Below are 19,178 nucleotides of genomic sequence, written 5' to 3'. Positions count from 1 at the left end.
GAACTCAGTGTTAACTTTCTCATGTTCCTGTGCTCTGAACTGGCAGGAAAACAAATTCTGACTATATTCCCAAATATTTAGAAACCAATCTGATTTGCCTCTCTTACCTCTGACCCCTTTCCATGGACCAAAAAAAAAGAAAAAAACCCAAAACCAAACAAAACTTTTGAGATGAAGCACCTGGTTTACTTAGCTCATTTTCCCTTGGTGGCAGGGTTTGGCCCCCTCATATTCTGGCAACTTTATATTATCTCTTCCTCAATCTTTGGATCTCCCATTTGGGAGACTGTCAAAATTACTGCTTAACTGTTCCTTGCTGCTCAGCCTTTCTCTATCCCACCCCCATGCTGTTTAACAATCTGCAGAGGCCTTGACTAAAAGCGTAGGCTGTTGGGCTCAACTCCAATCTATTTCCCACTCTCCAGGTTTTTGGATCCACGCATTCTGATTGCCTTGTGAGCTCCCTGATACCTTCACAAATGCGATTTTGATTGTAGTTACCTTTGCTAGTGTTTTTGGCACATACTTGGGTCAGCTGCAAGCTTCTGCATGACCAGAAGTAGAAATCTTCAATTATAACCCTTTGGAGTCCAATTACATAGCCTGCCAAAGAAAAGAACATGATAGACAGGATAAAATGAGCACCCATCTAAAATATTTAAGTCAATGTAAGTCCCTATTTCAAATTAGAATTATTTGCTGGTTTTATGATCCCAATAACTCTTGGGGTTTCATCATTTGGACCCTCAAGATTTTACCATGTAAGATGTAATTTGTGGGAGTGTTCATATATGTTTAATGCAACTGAGTATATAACATGTTTAATTCACTTAAATTCTAAGAAATAGAAAATTCTTCTTGCAGTAAGCATTTTCTCGCGGTTAGCTCCATAAGTAGCCTGTATTTATTGTACCTAAGCACTTTAATCCTCATTCTCATTAAACACAACTCATTAAATACACAAAAGGATTACTGCTGTTTAGGTTTTTTTTTTTTTTGAATTGAAAAAATGGGAAGAGAAGAAACTTAAAGGCACACAGGTATCAGGAAAAGGGAAAAAAAACCTTCTATTCCAGTATATATAATGGCAAAGCCCAGAGGTATATCTGTTGTATATGTTTTTTAGGAACTTTTGAATGAATTAGATTCAGAAAAAAATAAATACTGAGACTGCCCATCTATACAAACACCAATGGAAAGTTCAGACTCAGCTATTCCTTCAAAGAAATCCTAATGTTCTTGCTAATTGTGATGATGATGATGATGATGATATTGTTGCACTTTAGGATGTTATTAATAATTTTAGAAACAAATGAGGGGAAATCATACTGTGATCATCCCAAATCAAGGGAAGAATGAAATCCAAGGCTATCGCGTGGGGATGTTTGGAGGAGAACATTAGAATCGATGCCGTTAGCCTGCCATGTGCTGTCAGTCATGAAAGTCAAGGTCAAGATGTGTTTACTTCTCCTTCCTATCATTTCCATTGAATGTGAACAAAGCTAGAAAACCTGTTTTGCAAGAATGTGGACAAGGAATCTTGTATGCTTTCATAAAACTCCTTAATGAAGATCACCTATAATGAACAGAGATGGAAACTGAGATATAGACCAGATTGATATTCCTATAGTGCAGAGGGGAAAAAAACTAAACAGAAAACATAGCATGACTTTTCTTCACAATGTATTGTCATCTATTCCATGTCCTTACTTTGACTTTTCAGTGTATTCAACTCTCAAAACATTTAATGCACCTTCAGGAGATCCCAGCATCTGATAGTAGAAATCCTGTCTAGGTGTGCAGATGTTGGAATAAATACGGTGACTAAAGGTCTAAGCGTTTAAAATAAGCGTGACTACATCTCCAATGAAATGAATCCTGGATTTAGTTAAACAATTTGTTTTCCTTTCTTATTCCAGGGCTTTCCCATCTTTCCATCTTCCCATCTTCCCTTCCCTTCCCTTCTTTTCTCTTCCCTTCATGCTTTGTGCCAGTGAAGTGCTTCAAATCATTTGTAAAGTGGTATTTTCCACATTCCTACTAAGATTCATTTCTCATTGTCTTGACAACAAACTTCAAAACTTATTGAGAAAGCGATTTATTGAAAGTTACTGAAACTAATCTAAGAATAGCCATGACTCCTACTCTAAATCAGTGTTGATCATTCATGAGTAAAACATGAAAATGCATGCTAACAAGTCCAGGCCTGATACAAACCAATTGAGTACAAGCATTCTGGAGTCTGTGAGCCCATTCACTTGAAAACAGGTTGATAATGTCGTCTTTACACAATTATTCCAATGGCGATAAAATATTCCATTGATGGGGTTGATTATATGGAATGGTCTTCAAGGACAGGGAAAGTGGAGTTCACAGTGGGGCTTTAGTTTTAATTTGTGCCTCCCATGGAGTCCTAGGGCAATATACAAACTGGAATTTCCATTTGGAACTGGGGATGGGAGGAGGGGGGAGGGGGAGGGCACCAGCACCAGAGAGGGGCGCTTGCTATGGCCAGAATTGCCATTAGTTTCTTTTCAGGAGGTCTGAGGTGAACTGGGAAGGGGTGGTCATGAAAGGGGTGGGAATGGAGAGAAGGTAGAAGGGAGTGGAGAAAGAGAGAGAGAGTGAAAGAGGGAGAGGGAGAGAGTGCTAGTCCAGAGCCCACACTTTGAGAATTGTTGCTGTAGACTCTAACTGCTACCTCAGAGGCCTCCCTGGATGTAGGTTAGAAGCAAAAAGTAGCTGTTACTGCCTGAGATTTGCCGGGAGAGACTCCACAATGTCCTTACCTTCCAGGGAAGGCAGATGAAGAAGGCTTTGCTGTTGAAGTCGTCCTTCAATGCCAGGATGCTGTCCAGCTGGCCTGTGAAGCTTTCCACAAGGTAAGCCGTTTATTTCCACCGGCCTTTCAATCTACAAGGGATCCAGAATAATGTCCTTGTTTTAATTTGGGCATTAATTTTGCTTTTAGCTTTATTAGTTCGATGTATAAAATTGAAATTGAGTGACCTCTCTCGGAATAACCAGGAAAGGCTGTTTTCTTACGTAAAAAATTTCTGTTCCTTTTGAAAAAGAGGGATTGAGATGTTTCCATAATTTAGGTGATAACTGGATATTGTACCCATCCCTTTTTGTTGGTTGATGACATTTATTTTAATTTGTTAGTGCTTTTATTTTGGGAAAGTCATTTTGGAACAACAAAAAAATGTCAGTCCTGCAAAAATTGTCATGGCCATTACTCTAAGGTCTCTTCTATGTCTTTTGATCTAAATAATGAATTGTTTACATTTGGTCCTGCTTATTTCCTTTATTACACCTACACAATTTTATTCTGGGGTTTTGCTGAGTATTTGAGAGAAGTTTTAGAGATCATGACCTTTCTCTGGTAAATAATTCAGTGTGTTTTTCCAAAGAACAAAGGCAGTTTCTTGCATAGACACATTGAAATGATCAAATGTGGGAAATTTCATACTTATTCAACCACATTATCAATATGTTTCCATATTTCACATTTTGTCTATTGACAGTCCATGTCACAACTCTTGTTTTGTCAACCTGAAGATTTGACCTATTTCCATTATTATTTTCAGTCTCTGTGCCTTTCTCATACACATTTCAATTGGAGCAATCTTTCAGACTCTTTCTCTCATGGCATGAACAGACTTAAAGAGAGAAGCCTAGGTGTGTTATATTCATACTTCCTCATATTTTGAGCCCGAAGAGCCTTCTGATAGATTATTGCATAAACTATCTTTTGCCCTTTGGTTATGAGCAAGTACCTTCCATCATTCTATGCGATTACAGTAACTCGTTGTTCACTCTGAAAAGGTAGGACCTACCTCTCTATAGGCGAGGGACTTCATTGCATATTATGAAAGTTCTATGTTGGGAGAAGTATTGAAACTACATCCATATCCTCTTCTGAAACAAACTTTCAACTCTTGGTTTTAATATCTATCCACCATGGTTTATATAGCAGTACTTTAATCCTACGGGAATTTTTAAATGGTTGGTTCTCCATCTTTCCTCTTCTTCCACCAGTGATTTTCTTTGCTGTCATTGTTCTATGCTTAAAAGAACACTTCTGGAAAATTTTTTTATAAAGTATGAGTCACCCATTGGATTCATTGCTGGGAAAATTTGCAATACGGATCTGTGCCAGGTACAACTGACTTGAAAATTATTGGAATGAAATGTCTTCCAGTTCTTGGTACATATTGATTGACTCATGGAAGTAGTTTTCAGTGAGTATTGGCTCTTGCAACATTTCATTGGCCTGGTGGGGAAAAATTCAGGAAAGTAGAGGCAAATAAATCCTAATCTAAGCCCCTGGGTTTATCAGCACATGTTTCTGTTCCTGTGTCTACATGTGGTTTCTCAGTAAAGCTGAACTCTTGCTTCCCTCAGCCAGTGAGTCAACATATTTCTTTCCTGTTTCAATCAGTTGACTCTGTATTAAAACCTGCACATGTAAATATAACTACCAATTAAATACTATTAAGATCTCTAAATATTTGGGGATATTTTTGTTTGCAATGCTTTGGAGGATTTTCTATCTTTATGAAAAATGGTAACATCCAAATTGTTATATTAGCTACAAGTAGTAGCTTATCCATCCTATATTTTACATGAATTTAGTTGCCGCTGTAACATATTTTAAAGGAGAACATGCATTTAGGCTGGGACACCCCCCCCCCAAACCAAACAGATATGAAGCTTAGTTACAGAAGATCTACTTGGGTTGTGGAAGACTATGTAACCAATTAACTAAATAAGCAGTAAAAGAATTAGTTCATCTGTAGCTGGGTTGCTGGGCTAAGCTGCGTCTTACGTGATGTTTTTGATGTTCTGTCTGTTTTCCTATTTAAAAAAATGCTGATTGTATTGATGGTTGAGTTTAGGAAATGTGCTCTGGTTTTAAGGAACTGCTTAATTCACAACTTAGTTTTGTTTGGCTTTGCTCAAAAAACTAAGTTCATTTGCTGGAAGGATTTTCTCTTTTTATGGCCCCAATCCCCTCCAAAAGCAATCTATATGCTGTGGCTAAAGACAAGGACATCAAATCTCATTGTATTAAATGTTATAGCTTCACTTTGGCTTGTAGAGAGATCTACTCATCAGAATGAGGATTGGAAATAGTGCATATTTTGCAGAAAAAAAAACTAGTAAAGCACAAAAGCTCATTTATTTATACATCTTCTTGAATACATCCAGAATGTTCTGTTTGGCTTGATCAATGAAGGTCAATGAAGACATTCTGAATTCAGCAGGATAGAGTTTTAGTTGTTTCCTTTGTTATTGTTGTTGTTTGTGTCTATTTTATTCTTTTCTCCTCAAAGATGATTGGTTTTGCAGCCTGGAAATAGGCTTCCTGACAGTCATCTTTATTTAGCTTTGAAATTTCAATGAAGACATTGTATGTGTGTTGTTTAAAAATGGTGATTCAGCATGAGGGCAGGCAGAATGAAAGAGTAGGAAATGAACCGAATCCTGTTTAGAGAGAATGAACTTTGATGACTTGTGTTCCGAACACAGACCCCCTACCAGCCCTTGATTGGCTAACTCTGTGGACGGATAGGTGTTTCAAAGGGGTTGTTACCCAACTTGATGATGGCCTGAAGGAAACAAAAAAGAAGGATGAGATGATATGCGACTTGTTTAGGACAATATTAGTCATTGCATGTTACCCAGCACGTTTTGAGTCTTGAATTCCTTACAGATTGCAGAACAAGGCAAAGGGGAAAGGGTTGGATCTTAGAGGTATACAATCAGAACATTATGTCTATTATGCAAATGAATCCAAGCCGAGGAAGATTATTGGCCAGGTTAAATTCCCTAAGGAATGCCTATTATCATTTCATGCAGGCAAGTCCATTCCAGTGATGACTCGAAAAGTGGACCCATCATTTACTATTAGCCCTGCTTGACACTCTGCAGTAGTTTAACTGTATAACCTATTGTGTGTAAATGCAATTTCAGCCACAGTGTGTGTGTGTGTGTGTGTGTGTGTGTGTGTTTATCATCCACTGAAGGAGATATCTCCCATTTGATCACAAGATGTCTATTAATTGGTGATTTTAAACAGCTTATTTGCAAAGGAGAAAGGAAAAAAATGGCACCAAATTAATTTTGTTTTCCCAATGTAATATTCTCAAGTAATATTCCTTCAAAATATTGATCGCTGGATCACATTCATGATCATATCGTGATGCTGTAGTAATTGCCACCATAACGATAGCAAATATTATCGACCATTTCACCATGCACCAGACTCTGCCTTGAGCTTTCTAAAGATAGAATCGATGGATTTTCCCCCCACAACAGCTCTGCATTAGGCTCTGTTTTGCAAGCATGGAAATTGAGTTTCAGGAAGGTTATATAACATCCTCAAGGTCACTAGGGAAAGCTAAATTGTCACATATGTAATCTCTGAGGTAACTGATAAATATGTGAAATGAATAGACAATGGTTTTGTCACATCTATTAAAAATATTGACTTGTATATTTAAGATGTCAGCATCTGGTTATTTCGGAATTGGGTACAGTCACAAAATGTCAAAACAAATGTTTGTTTACCATTTTAGTTTAACAAAGTGAAAAAAGCTCTCCTTTTAGCAACAAAGCATTACGGTGTTTACAGAAAGATCTATTCAATTATAATAGTCCTCTAGATCATAGTATTAGTTCCTCTCATTTTTTTTCTGACAAATCAGACTTCCAATGACAATATGGCATATATTTGAAAGATATTTTCTGTCTTGTTGATATTGTTGTCATTGTTACACTATTCTTTAAAGTTGATTTGTGTGAAGAAGTGTGCACATGAATTTAGCACTTTTCCTTCTTTTTGTATCTCTTGGTGATATGGGGTAAGTTGTGTATAGAAGCAATAATGAATAAAAGAGGAAGAAATATGTATTGCAATGTATACAGATGCAAATGGAAAGTAAATAGATTTTCTGAAAGAAAACTGAAAAATATTTGTTCTGCTCTTCTCTGGCACAAATCAAAGTCTTATAAATACAGTGATGATTTATTTTCTTCATAAAAGAATGTGGTGGGAATATATTTGTATATATGCATTTATACATGAAAATGTTCTCAGATTCTTGTTTCATTTGTGCATAGCTGCTTTACTTGTCTGGTTTTAGCCAAGATACACCTTTGGGCAAGGATTTCAAAGCCTTCTCCATCCAGGTTTTCCAGAGCCTTCTTCCCATTAAGAAATTAAGACTCATACAAATTATGGAGGAAAAGAAAGTATGTGGAAAAGTAGAAGAAATAGAATCTTCCAAAGGCACTAGAGACAAGAAAGAAATGATATGAAAGATTACTGGTAGAATTTTATTTCACATCTAATGCTACTTCTCTGAATTTAATGGTTCTTATTATGTCACTTATTAGTGAAACTTAAGCTATCAGAATGTTTAAGAAGATATCCAGATGTGAGACTAATGACATTCAAAATGATTCGATTTGAAATTTCTCTGTTCTATAAAAATTGAAAACCATCATCTATTGAGGCCTTTTCCAACTCTATTTGATAGCTGAAAGCCGCAGGTCTGCCATTTCACATTATGTCAGTGACTTTACAAATGATCCTATTCTTTCAGACATTTTCATTGTTAGACCTGGCCAGTCCTTTGGTGTGCGTGCTTGTGTGCATGCATGCGTGTGTGTGTGTGTGTGTGTTTACATGCACATGTATGTATGACAGTCCTGGGCTTAAACTCAGGGCCTGGGTGCTGTCCCTGGATCTGTTGCTTTGTTGTTGCTGCTTGAGGCTAGTGATCAAGCACTTGAACCACAGTTTCATTTCTGGCTTTGTGGTGGCAAAATGGACGTTCCCGCTCAGGCTGGCTTCACAGCATGATCTTCCTATCTCAGCCTCTAGAGTAAGTAGGAATCTCGGTGTGGGCCATTGATGCTTCACCGAGGTCTTTCTTTTTCCTGTGATTCAACCCAGCTATGGCTCACCTTACACAGATGACACCTGTCTCTATTAGAGTGCTTGGGTAACCATAGCAACTCCATCTGCAGAGAAGCAGATGGACATGATGCATGTAAGAAGCATGGGGAGGAAACCACAGGACAACAAACACTCCAGGCCAGGAGGGAGCTGCCTCATTCCCTGCAGAGACCCACGTGTCCCGAAAGAGACCTCTGAAAACCTTGGATCCTACAGGTACTAACATGGAAACTTTCTGTTCTTTTTTTTTTTCTTTCTATAGAACATGGCTGATATTCAAGTACCTTTTTCCTCCAAGAAGTGAAATACTAACCTCAAATATATTTCATTGTTGAGTTCTGTAGTCAATGAATAACAATCCTAAGTAGATAAAAATCTTAGAATCAATGCCCCTTAATGAATGATTCTGTTATTCTAGGTTTCTATAATATTGATGGGTTGTAGACTGAGCAATAAGCAAAATGGGAAAATACTTTTGTCCTCATGAAGTTTGCACTCCAATGAAATGGATGCGTGGCAAATAGAAAGCATGAATAAAATGAAGCAAGTAATTTTGTCTTCTAAAGAAGAAACTTAGTGTAACTGAAAGGATGGGAAAAACTGGAAGGAGACTTGCAGTATTTGTTTTTGTTCCAGTATTAGACTTGAACTCGGGCCTTTTGATCTTGCTTAGTTTTTTCACTCAGGGCTGGGACTCTACCACTGGAGCCACAACACATCTTCTGGCTTCAAGGAGGCTGTTTTGCACCTTTATAACAAAAAAATGAGTGAGAGCTTTATTTGTTCAATGTCTGTGCAATATTGACATGACATGTCTTTTAGGTGAATTTTTATAACAGCTGATCCAAGAAAAAAACTTAAAATTCAAATGTAAGCCTTTTAGATGAAATACATAAAAGTTTGAAGCCAGCTCCAAAGTTTTTTTTTTAAAGTTCAAACAGCTTCATCTCCAAAACAACTAGCAAAAAACTGGGCTGCAGGGCATGGCTCCAGTGGCAGAGAAGTACCTGAGCAAGCAAGCTGAGCAAGCGTGAGGTCCCAAGTTCAAATCCTAGCACCAGACAAACAAAAGAAGAAAGAAATCAGAAATCTCACCTTGGGCATAATTTTTGTACACTCCCTAGAATAAAGAATGAGCATGAAGCTGAAACATGATGGCTCATATCTGTAATGCCAGCTTTGGCGAATCTGATTTGAAAGGAGTCAGCCTGAGCTATGTATGTAGTGAGACCCCGTCTCCATCAAGAAGAAAGAAAAAGAAAATCCACATGGAGTTTGATGTTGCTTTCTCCTGCTTTGGTGCTTTTGTACTTAGGAAAGAATAAACAGCCTGTATCCAGTCATGTTCTTCAGCCTTTCATCCATAACTGTTTGCCAAAGGACCCCTGTTTATAAAGCAGTATGTACATTTCTGTGGCTGGCAATATTGACTTTCTCCTCCTCCCGGTCTCCAGTGTCCTCTGGGGAAAGCCCAGTTTTACACAATAGTCGATGACTTCAGACCCTGCTAAGTTTTCAGGAAAGAATAATTGATGGCCTTTGCTACAGAAGATCCTGTGTAAGCAAGAACTCTTCTGAAATTCCTTGTTAGCAGAGACTCTTCCTGGAGAAGCGAGTGATGTGTGGAGAATATCAAACTTGTTCTCCAGGAAGAAACTCCTACCATATCTCATTTCTCATTTCATCTATTGCCAAAGATGTTTGTATTTTAGTCTCTCTGCAGTTTCCCAGGTGTATATATATATACATATATATCTATATTTCCCCCTCCCCTTTGTCTTCTAGATTTTTCTGATTCCTCTTAGACAAGCTTCTCTTCTGTCTCTGTGAGATTAGAGCCATTTTCTAAAACATGCCTGGGTTTCAGATGTGAAAATTGTTTTGACTAATGATCAATTACCAGTAAGATGGAAGATGATATTGAAAGAAAAAAAACAACAAAAAGTTTCATTTGTTTTATATAGTTTTCACTCAAAATGGCTCAAACTTCCTTTAAAAAACATTACTATGCGTTTTATTAATTTCATATTATTTTATAGGTGTTTGATGGCACAGAGGGAATTGCTATTTATATATGCTGGGTAAAACAGGAGGCGTTCTCAATTGCTTTCTTCATGAATAAAAAAAAACCCTACACATATTTGAAAACAGCAATTGTACACATTACAGATTCTCCGGAGGGTTTGGGCTTATGTTCTGTTCCAAAGAGGAAAAAGAATCATACCTGATTTTACATGTATTATTAATGTCTGCATCATTATTCATACTTGAATCCATTGAATCGGGGAGGTGTTTCTTAGTAACTCTGTGTGTGTGTGTGTGTGTGTGTGTGTGTGTGTGTGTGTGTGTGTGTGTGTGTGTATTGGGGTAAAGGTGGTGGTGGTACTAGGGCTTGAACTCAGGGCCATATGTTGACCGTTAGCCTTTCTTTTTTTTGCCCAAGACTAGCACTCTACCACTTGAGCCACACCTCGACTTCTGGCTTTTTGGTGATTAACTGGAGATAGGAGACTTTTCTTCCCTGCTGACTTCTAGACACAGTCCTCAAAGCTAAGCCTCTAGAGCAGCTAGGATTATAGATGTGTGCCACAACAGCCTGGCTTGAAAACTTTCTGTCTGACTCAATTCTTTAACAATTTTTGTAAAGATATTTAATGCCTACCCACTTCTGCAATTTTCTTATTCTCTAAGTCCCACTCCAGAAGAAGTATTCAAATTTTAGTTATTATGCCTGATGCTGATATAGTTTAAAGCAGGAAAGACTCTTGCTTTGGTTCTAATTCTGTCACTGCTCGCCAGGTTCCACTGGGAATGATCATCATGGCTAGTTTACCCACTTGGAAAAGAGGAATACGAAAATGCATGCAATGCTTTGGGTGCTGGAGGGTCAAGTGAGTTACTGGCATTTCATTCCCCTGTACTTTTCATGATCATATCCTGTTTGTATATGGTGCAGTTTGATCCTCCCTCTTTGAATGATCAGAATGCTAATGAGATCCAAACCCTTAGATCCTCTTCCTCTATCCCACTGAGCCTAGTAAACATTCTATTCAATGGACAAAAGTAGGTAGTTCATTTCAAAGAGACGTTTTGATGGGAGACTGTCAGAAGGCCTATTTGCCATGCTGGTAAGGATCCTGGTCCACCGAAACACTGAAAAAAAAAAACCATGGCATGGTAAAATGGATTGGGAAAGCCAGTCTCCTTTCATGTATTTTATTGTCATTTGTGCCAACACTGTTTGTGGCCATGGTAAGGAGGGATGGCCCTTTGGGTTAGTTAGCAGTTAGAATCCCAGGCATGGATTGAGTTGTAGTCATGCATTGCTTAAGGGCAGACAGATATGCCAAACAACCCATCGTCCTCACACATGCTCAGGGTCCACGTACACAAAGACAGACAGCTCTGATGTGACAGACAGCTCATCTGATCTTATGGGAAAACCATCAGATACTAAATTTCCCACTGTGAGTACAAACATTGTAATACAGAGTTTGATAGTGTGTACTTTCAGCATTTTAGAGAAAAATGGACATAAACACTTCCTGAACTATCTTTTAAAGTTTTGAAAGTCTGTGAGACTTTGGTGGCCTGGAATCACTGCATCATTGGCTATGCCCAATGTTAGGTGCCTGGAGACAGAGTGAGTGAAACTATTAACTTATCCTGGGGTCTAGATCAATTCTAGATATCGAGATGGGCACACTTTAAAAGTAACCAAGCTTCATTGACTATTCAACCTCGTCTGAAAGGCAGTCGTGACTCACGTGAATATTTATTAAGAAGACCAAGCAGTAACCTGTAGACAGACAGACCGACCGACAGACAGACAGATATAGTGCTGACATTGGGGCTTGATCTAGAACCTGGGTACTCTCCCTTAGCTTTTTCCCTGCTGGGTAGTACTCTACCTTGAGCCACAGCTCCACTTCTGACTTTTGAGTAATTAATTGGAGATAAGAGTCTCACAGACTTTCCTCACCCAGGCTGGATTTGAACTGTAATCCTCAGATCTCAGCCTCTTGAATAGCTAGGATTATAGAAGGAAAGCAGTCTACCCTTGGGAGAAAGCAGCCTGGAAAGCAGACATGGTGAAACCAGTTGGCTTGTTTATTTTTCAGTACTTGGAAAAAAAATGACCACCCAATCCCTGTGGGTGATATTTTCCCCAGTCCTGCAGGTCAGCTGGGTGTGGCAGGTCCAGGATGGGCTCTGTTGAGCCAACTTCAGGCTTTGGCAGCTCGGGCGCCTCTTCTCCATGCATCCTCCATCCTTCTTCACTGATGACTCCCTGGCATGTTCTTCTCATGGCAAAGGCAGACCCACAAAAGGCCAAGCCAAAGCCCACAGGGCCTCTTGATGCCTGTGCTTGGATTTTCACAATCCCCCTTCTGTCTTCAGAGCATTGACTTTGCCCAGCTGTTACACAAAGCTTTGAGAGTCTGTTTGCACTCAGAGAATCCAAGCTATTCCAGTACAACTCATTTTCTCCCTCCCTTGATCCCTCCCTTTCCTCCCTCCCTTTCCTGCTTCTCTCTGATAAGGATCACTAAAATGGACTGGGAACCACTGTGAAGCTTCCTTATTCTTAAAAAAAATATCTAAATGCTCATTCTCTGACCAAGTCATGAAACATTCCAAGTGTCACTTCATTACACTGTTGTTGTCATCGATGTCACCAATGTCTAGAATGCCCAGACAGCTGAAACTTTCTAGCCAATCACTGGTTTCCACTATTTATCCACACAGCAATATAAATCAGTGAATTCACTCTGTGTTGAAGATGGTATACTTTCTAGGTTTTCTTTTAGTACAGTACTATATTTTTGAAAATTATCCTTAAGTAGTTATACATAGAGGATTCAATTCAACATGTCAGTTTGTGAGGGCAAATGCATCTCGATCAGTGTCATCCTTCACGTTTTTCATCCAGGTATTAAACCATTTTAAAATATGGCTTGGCAATATGAGATGTTTTTGTAAAAAGACTTCCAAATTATAAAATATTAGCCGCTGAGAAACTGGGCTCTTTAAAAAAAATTCAATTTCTGTTCCCTCTCTTGGATTTTTCATTCCAGTGATCAGTATTACAGTGATGTCACATGCAAGCCACGTTCTACAAGTGTAAATATAAATGAAACCTCATGAAATTTATCATGGCTCATTGAACCACGAGTAAATGGCTTTTCTCTTTTTGCTATTGTAACAAATTAATTGTCAGTCAATTTGCCTAACATATCTTTTTCCCCCTTTTTCTTCTTCTGATTCTTATAATTTGCTTCTTTTTATTCTGGATATTGATTGTCAGGATAACAAAAGCTCTTCTATGTCCCCATGAACCCATCCTCTAGTATGTCCACAGTGTACCCAGTTGCCAGGAGACTGGGTTTAGGCTACTTGTGTCTTCCTGTGACTAATCCCTCTCCTGGAGTTGCCTTAGGTTAGTAAGGAGTTGCTTTCTCCTTCCTATCACAATGTGTTCTTGAGCTGTCTCCACACAGGACCATTCTATCCAGCATCTCCTTGGTGTATTATATTTACGATTCAAGTCCACTGAGCAAAAAAAGTAAATACCCAGGATGCATTGCCTATGCATGGTTCTTAATGGCTCTAACTGGCACTACAGCACAACAGATTAATTTTATTGACATTGACTTGGATATTTTCTTCTTTGCTTTATAAGAAAATATCAGGATTTAATTTGTGGCTCAGAATTCCCTAGCTTTGGCCATAGAGCTAATTCAGGTTGATTTCTCTGCCCTTTGGGCCTGTTTCCTTTTGTTTTCTTTTGCAATCTCTTATTTTGGGGGACTGGAAGATGCTCCAGAATTCCCATAGGCTTCCTACTCTAGCCCTAATATTACATATTTCTCCAAGGAACCATGAAGGCCAGTTTTTTTTCCTTCTGTATTTATAAAAAAGGAAGGAAAGAAATATGCTCAACTAGAGCTTTGGGAAATCTGTGTAGCATGGGAAAGCAGCCCTCTCGGAGACATAATTTCCTTTCTTAGGTCATTTTCCTTTATTTTCAGAGTGACTATGTTCTGACTCTTGAACACAGACAGAATCACGAGTACTATATTGTTCAACTATGAAGAGGCAGAGTTTGTACATTTTATCATGATGCATCGTGCTTCATCATGTTAGTTACTCATTACTTGGGTAACAAGGTTTTAAGAGCAGCTCAGATGGTTACATTGAGAAGATAATATTATTTTTGCTTGGGTCATTGAGAAGCTGCCCAAAGTGGCTAGCTCTTGAAGATCCAGCAGAGGAGAAAGAACAGGGTGAAAGGGTGGGTTCTCTTTGCTCTATGCCTGCCTACTTCATTCTGAGCATGCTCAGGAAAAAAACCTAGATATTGTGTCATGCCTACAGCAAAAAGAACTCAAGTAGAAAGACTGCAATTCTTCCCCCTTGTTTATGGGTTCTTCGGCCTGTGAAAACAATGCAATTACCTATTTAGATGGCAGCAAATTGGAAAACAAAACAAAACACCATGCGTGAACATGTTATAATTCCAGTGGCTTTCATTTTTATTTTTTTCCCAAAAAAGTTTAATGTAAAAGGATGAAACTCTTGGACATGCGATAAGAAGTTTTTCAATAAAATACTTCACTGTGTAAGACTCGTACCTGGTATTTGCCCTCTCCAAAGGAATTCCTTCATTGTCAAATGGACACCTTCTCCTGAATATATTATGTAAATAAAGGGACTGATAATTTACTGAGAAGCGTTAGACTGGTGAGCACTTTTGCATATAGCCACTTGGAATTCTCAAATACTTGCAGTAATCATCATTGCAGATGATGATTTATTTCTGAAACAGGGGCTATTTATCTAGAAATGGACTCATCTCCAGCATGTCTCCCTATTTAATTAATTTCCTGGAGATGAAACTTTATGACATTATCATTATGGATGCAGAGAGAGAATGCTTCTGTTAAATTAAAAGTCAAAATGCAAAGCTTAATTAGCAGAATATATTTACCAGTAAGAAATAATTAAATACACATTAATCAATTAAAATAAATGTGTTGCTATTCTGCTCTCCGTATACTTGCATTCATTCTCTTCTCTTCCATTAAAATGACTGTTTCTTTGTTCCATTCATCAGGAGCCCATGGTTTTGTTTTCTGGATACTTATTTTTTTTCCTTTCATTTATTGTCATTTGTCAGCTTGTTCTCTTATGACCTCTGTGGGTTGGTGTGTCCTGAGGTTCTGAGTTCGAGTTTCCTTCATTGTGCAAGTGGATGTTCCCTAAAACAATCAGTCAAGTGAACTGGGCCCCAATGGCTGATAGTGATCCTATCTACTCAGAAGGTTGATATCTGAAGATTGTAGTTCAAAACCAACCCAGGCAAGAAAGTCTGTGAGACTCTTCTCTCTAATTAACCACCAGAAAGCAGGGAGTGGAATGGCAGAGCACAAGCTTTGAGCTGAAGGGCCTAGGGACAGCACCCGAGAATCTCAGGTTCCTAGTCTCCCTGTCCTCCTGTCCTGCCAACCTTTCATAATCTTTTCCATATCACAGAACCGGTTCCCCACTGTCCTTTCTCTTCCTCCACCTAGATACAAGCTGTCATTCTGGCTTTCCCCATCCCTCACCTTTAATCTTATGGTCTCATTCCAAAGTATTTCTATGACTATACATTTATCTAGAGAGTCTTTGCAGCTACCTGATTCTTTTCATATAGCACAATAGCTTTAAAACCATATTGTGGCATGTACCAGCAGCTTGTTCCTCTCTGTTGTTGAATAATAATTCTTCAAATGACTAGGTTACATTTGCTTGATTATTGAGTAGATGGGCACTTACATATTCTTTTCCCCTTTAGGTTATTAGCAATGATGATACTCAAAACATTTGCATACAAGTCTTCCTATAAAAATAACTTTTCCTTTGCACTAGTATGAAAGTATATAATAAATATATTTTAACTTTATATGAAACAAAGTGTTCTCCAAAACTGTTTTACATCAGTACCAGCAGCGTGTGATTTTCTCACTTCTCTGTATCTTTGATATGGAGTTATAATAGAGATCACCAATTTATGTACCAAGTGGATATCCAAGTCTTATGTCACCATGTTTCTGCTGAGTTAAAAAAAAATCCATGGTAATAAAGTGGTAAAAGGATAATCTAACTGTCTACATTGTAAGTGAGGACAGCCATTTCCCTGCATTGCAGATCAACTGACACTTTCTCATCTGGTGAGGTTTGCTGATGAAATGAAGTGGAAATTAGCTTGTGTCATTGTTGCACACACATACACAATTAGGAAGATGCTTCAGGAATCAAATACTTCCTCACTGTCTGTATATTGTGTGTGTGTGTGTGTGTGTGTGTGTGTGTGTGACAGAGAGACTGTCCTTGCAGAGAGCAGCTATAAGATTAAACATGTGAAGCCCCAAATACAAAATAATACCCCAGATTCACACCCATGACCACATGCCTGCCAAAGGACAGAACTATAGAATACCTATTCAAAGTAGAAAAGGGGTATTAAAATGAAATGATTGTATGTGAAGCCATTAATGGTAGAAGAAGACAAAGCTACAGAACTGTCCTTCAAAAGTTCAAAGATATCATCATAATAAACGTTAGATGTACATATTATGCATATAGCAGTAACAGATTCTTTGACCTCCTGTCAATGTTAAGCAGATAATACCCGGTTACCAGTTAATGAACTAATTGATGTGTGATATAGTATAAGTTAGTCATTAGCTTGAATTGAAATGCATATCAAGTTGTAGGGTGTAAAACTTAATAGGGTCCTAATGAATTTCTATTCTAACCTTTGGGTCTAAAATATCTAGAACCTATAATATCTGAGTAAAGAATCAATGGGCTGGATGATAAATGCTGCTACAGGACTAGGAGTCATTTGTTTTCTTAGAATAATAATAAAGGGGGTATTAGTTAAAGAACTTTCAAGTAGATATGATATTCACAGGAATGGGTGAAGTGAGGAAGTTGAGACTTCATCTGTTTGGAATATTACACATCCACATAGTCCAGAAGCAGGATATGTGGTAATAAATCATCTTGGCAGAGGATAATTAAAGAGATTAATAATATCCCCTTTCACCTTGATGTTGAAAACAAAATGAGGTACACATCTCCTTCATGTCATATTTCCTGTATATTTCTCCCCCTGCCCTGCTCTGTCACTTGTCTGATAGATGCGATGCATATGTATTTTAGGATCGAGACTCTTTGGCAAGGCATACCATAGTACAAGAAGCAAATATTTATTTTGGTAATAGATTCATGGATTGTCTGTTACTCAAGTCAATGGATCAAACTCATTCAAAAGTCCCCAAATCGCTCCTGCCATTGTAAGCATTCCACCAAGTATTACAATACACAGTGGACCACCAGAGTGACATTTCCAAGGGCCCTAGTGATCTCTTAAGTAGTTGTCTTCTACTGTCTAATAAACTGTGTTTCACTCAGCTAAATGCTTTTCCTTGTCAAGTTTAATTCTTCCTACTAGCCTATGAGTAAATATATGTAACGACTTTCAATTAGTGTAACAATAGAGGCTTTACTAATTTACTTTTTATGTCGAAGAGCTTTGAATTACAAAGAGCAGCATTTCTACTTTTGGTTACTATTGATTTTGTATAGCATCTGTAGTACAGGTAGGACTGCATCCTCCAGCCTTTGCCACAAAAAAGAAATCCATAATGTCAGCTGGGGGCCCATGACACCCGCCTGTAATCCAGACTACTCAGGAGGCTGTGAACTGGAGGGTCATGGTTCAAAACACCCCATGCAGAAAAATCCACCAGACTCTCATCTTTAATTAACTAGTAAGGGAACAGAAAAACAAAAATAAAAAGCGGAACTGAAATTGTAGCTCAAGTGGTAGAAATGCCAGTTATGAGCAAATCAGCCAAGTGAGAGCAAAGGCTCAAGCTTCAGTGCCAACACACTCATACCCACACACAACTCACACACACACACACACACTCACACACTCACACACACATCCATAATGTCATAGTACAACCACCAACCATGAGCTAAGAGCAGATCCACGCATACTTCTTTTATAAGACCTGGGTCAAGGCTATGGACTCAAAAATATGTCCAAGATGTCATTTCTAGAAAATTCTGGCAGGTAGAATACCATATAGCCCCAGTTTTGAAATGATTACACCATTTATTCCAGATTAGTGTTATATTTGAAAGACTTTCCTAACAAAAGGCAATGGGTTAAATGCCAGCAAAAGAAACATTACAACACCTAGCTTTTAAAGGAAAATGCCATGTGACTTAAGCTTTGGAAATGGTCACTGGAAGCTCTGAAGTTAGCACAATCATACGCACAAAAGCAATTAGGTTACAAAATATTTTGAGCTGCTGCTTCAGAGCATGACACAATTAAAGTCCCTAATTTGCATCTGGAAATTCTTCACAGAATTCTGATGTTTTCAAGACATTAATCTTCAACGAGGATGGATGGGCTGTTAGGTATTGAGACATGGGCATAACAGCGATCTGGATGGATGGAATACCAGCCAGCTGCAGAAACAAACTGCAAAGCATAAATTGTCATTGCTTTTGTAAAAAATATATTTAAGATGCAATAACAGGGGTACACTCTGGAGGCTTACATTTAGGGTGAACCCTTGACAAAGTGACAACACACAAATGATGTCCACCCCCCACCCCTGTTGGGGTTGAGCGATGGGCTCTCAGTGTGATTGGATATGCTCAACATCTTTCCTGGTCTTGTTACAGATCTTTCAAATGATACTGCTGCTTCCAATATGTGAGCTGTGGACTTCCTTGCTTAGTACACATTTTTCCCCAAATAGACCATTTTAACCTTTTAATTTCTACCATAGAATGGGTAGCTGCTTACATGATAATATTAGCAGAATATTTCATTCACACTGGTATGAAAATAAATTCAATACCATTTCAAGAGTTCACTCAGCCCGTGAATCTGGGTCTAGGAAGTATGCTTGGTGTCTAAGGGATCTCTGGGTATTTATTTGGCCTTTAGTCAGCTGATACTATTGCTCCTAGAAAATGTGTACTCTGTTAAATGCATAGATATGTTTGCCTATGTAGTTTTGATTACTTGCATACATAACTTTGATCACTTCCTAATCAAATGGAGAATGGGAAGAGAGAAGGAATGCTTACTAGGAAATAATGTGGTATGAGAAATCGGTGAGGTAATACT

The 19,178-nt window shown here is 38.3% G+C and overlaps 1 long non-coding RNA gene across 4 annotated transcripts in view; it reads left to right on the top strand.

Moving 5' to 3' along the window:
* The window catches only part of LOC150046842 (uncharacterized), a 343,930-nt gene that overhangs the window by 152,534 nt on the left and 172,218 nt on the right, over positions 1-19,178 (top strand). For all 4 annotated transcript variants that reach the window (XR_016539478.1, XR_016539479.1, XR_016539480.1 and 1 more), the window contains exon 3: positions 2,797-2,882. This is a non-coding gene — a long non-coding RNA (uncharacterized LOC150046842). The remainder of the gene's footprint in view (positions 1-2,796; positions 2,883-19,178) is intronic.

Source organism: Megascapheus bottae, chromosome 24, assembly GCF_031878675.1.
Source record: "Megascapheus bottae isolate mThoBot1 chromosome 24, mThoBot2.hap1, whole genome shotgun sequence".
NCBI classification, from domain to species: domain Eukaryota; kingdom Metazoa; phylum Chordata; class Mammalia; order Rodentia; family Geomyidae; genus Megascapheus; species Megascapheus bottae.
Note: the sequence above shows the minus strand (reverse complement) of the source record. Positions and strands in the feature narration are given on the sequence as shown.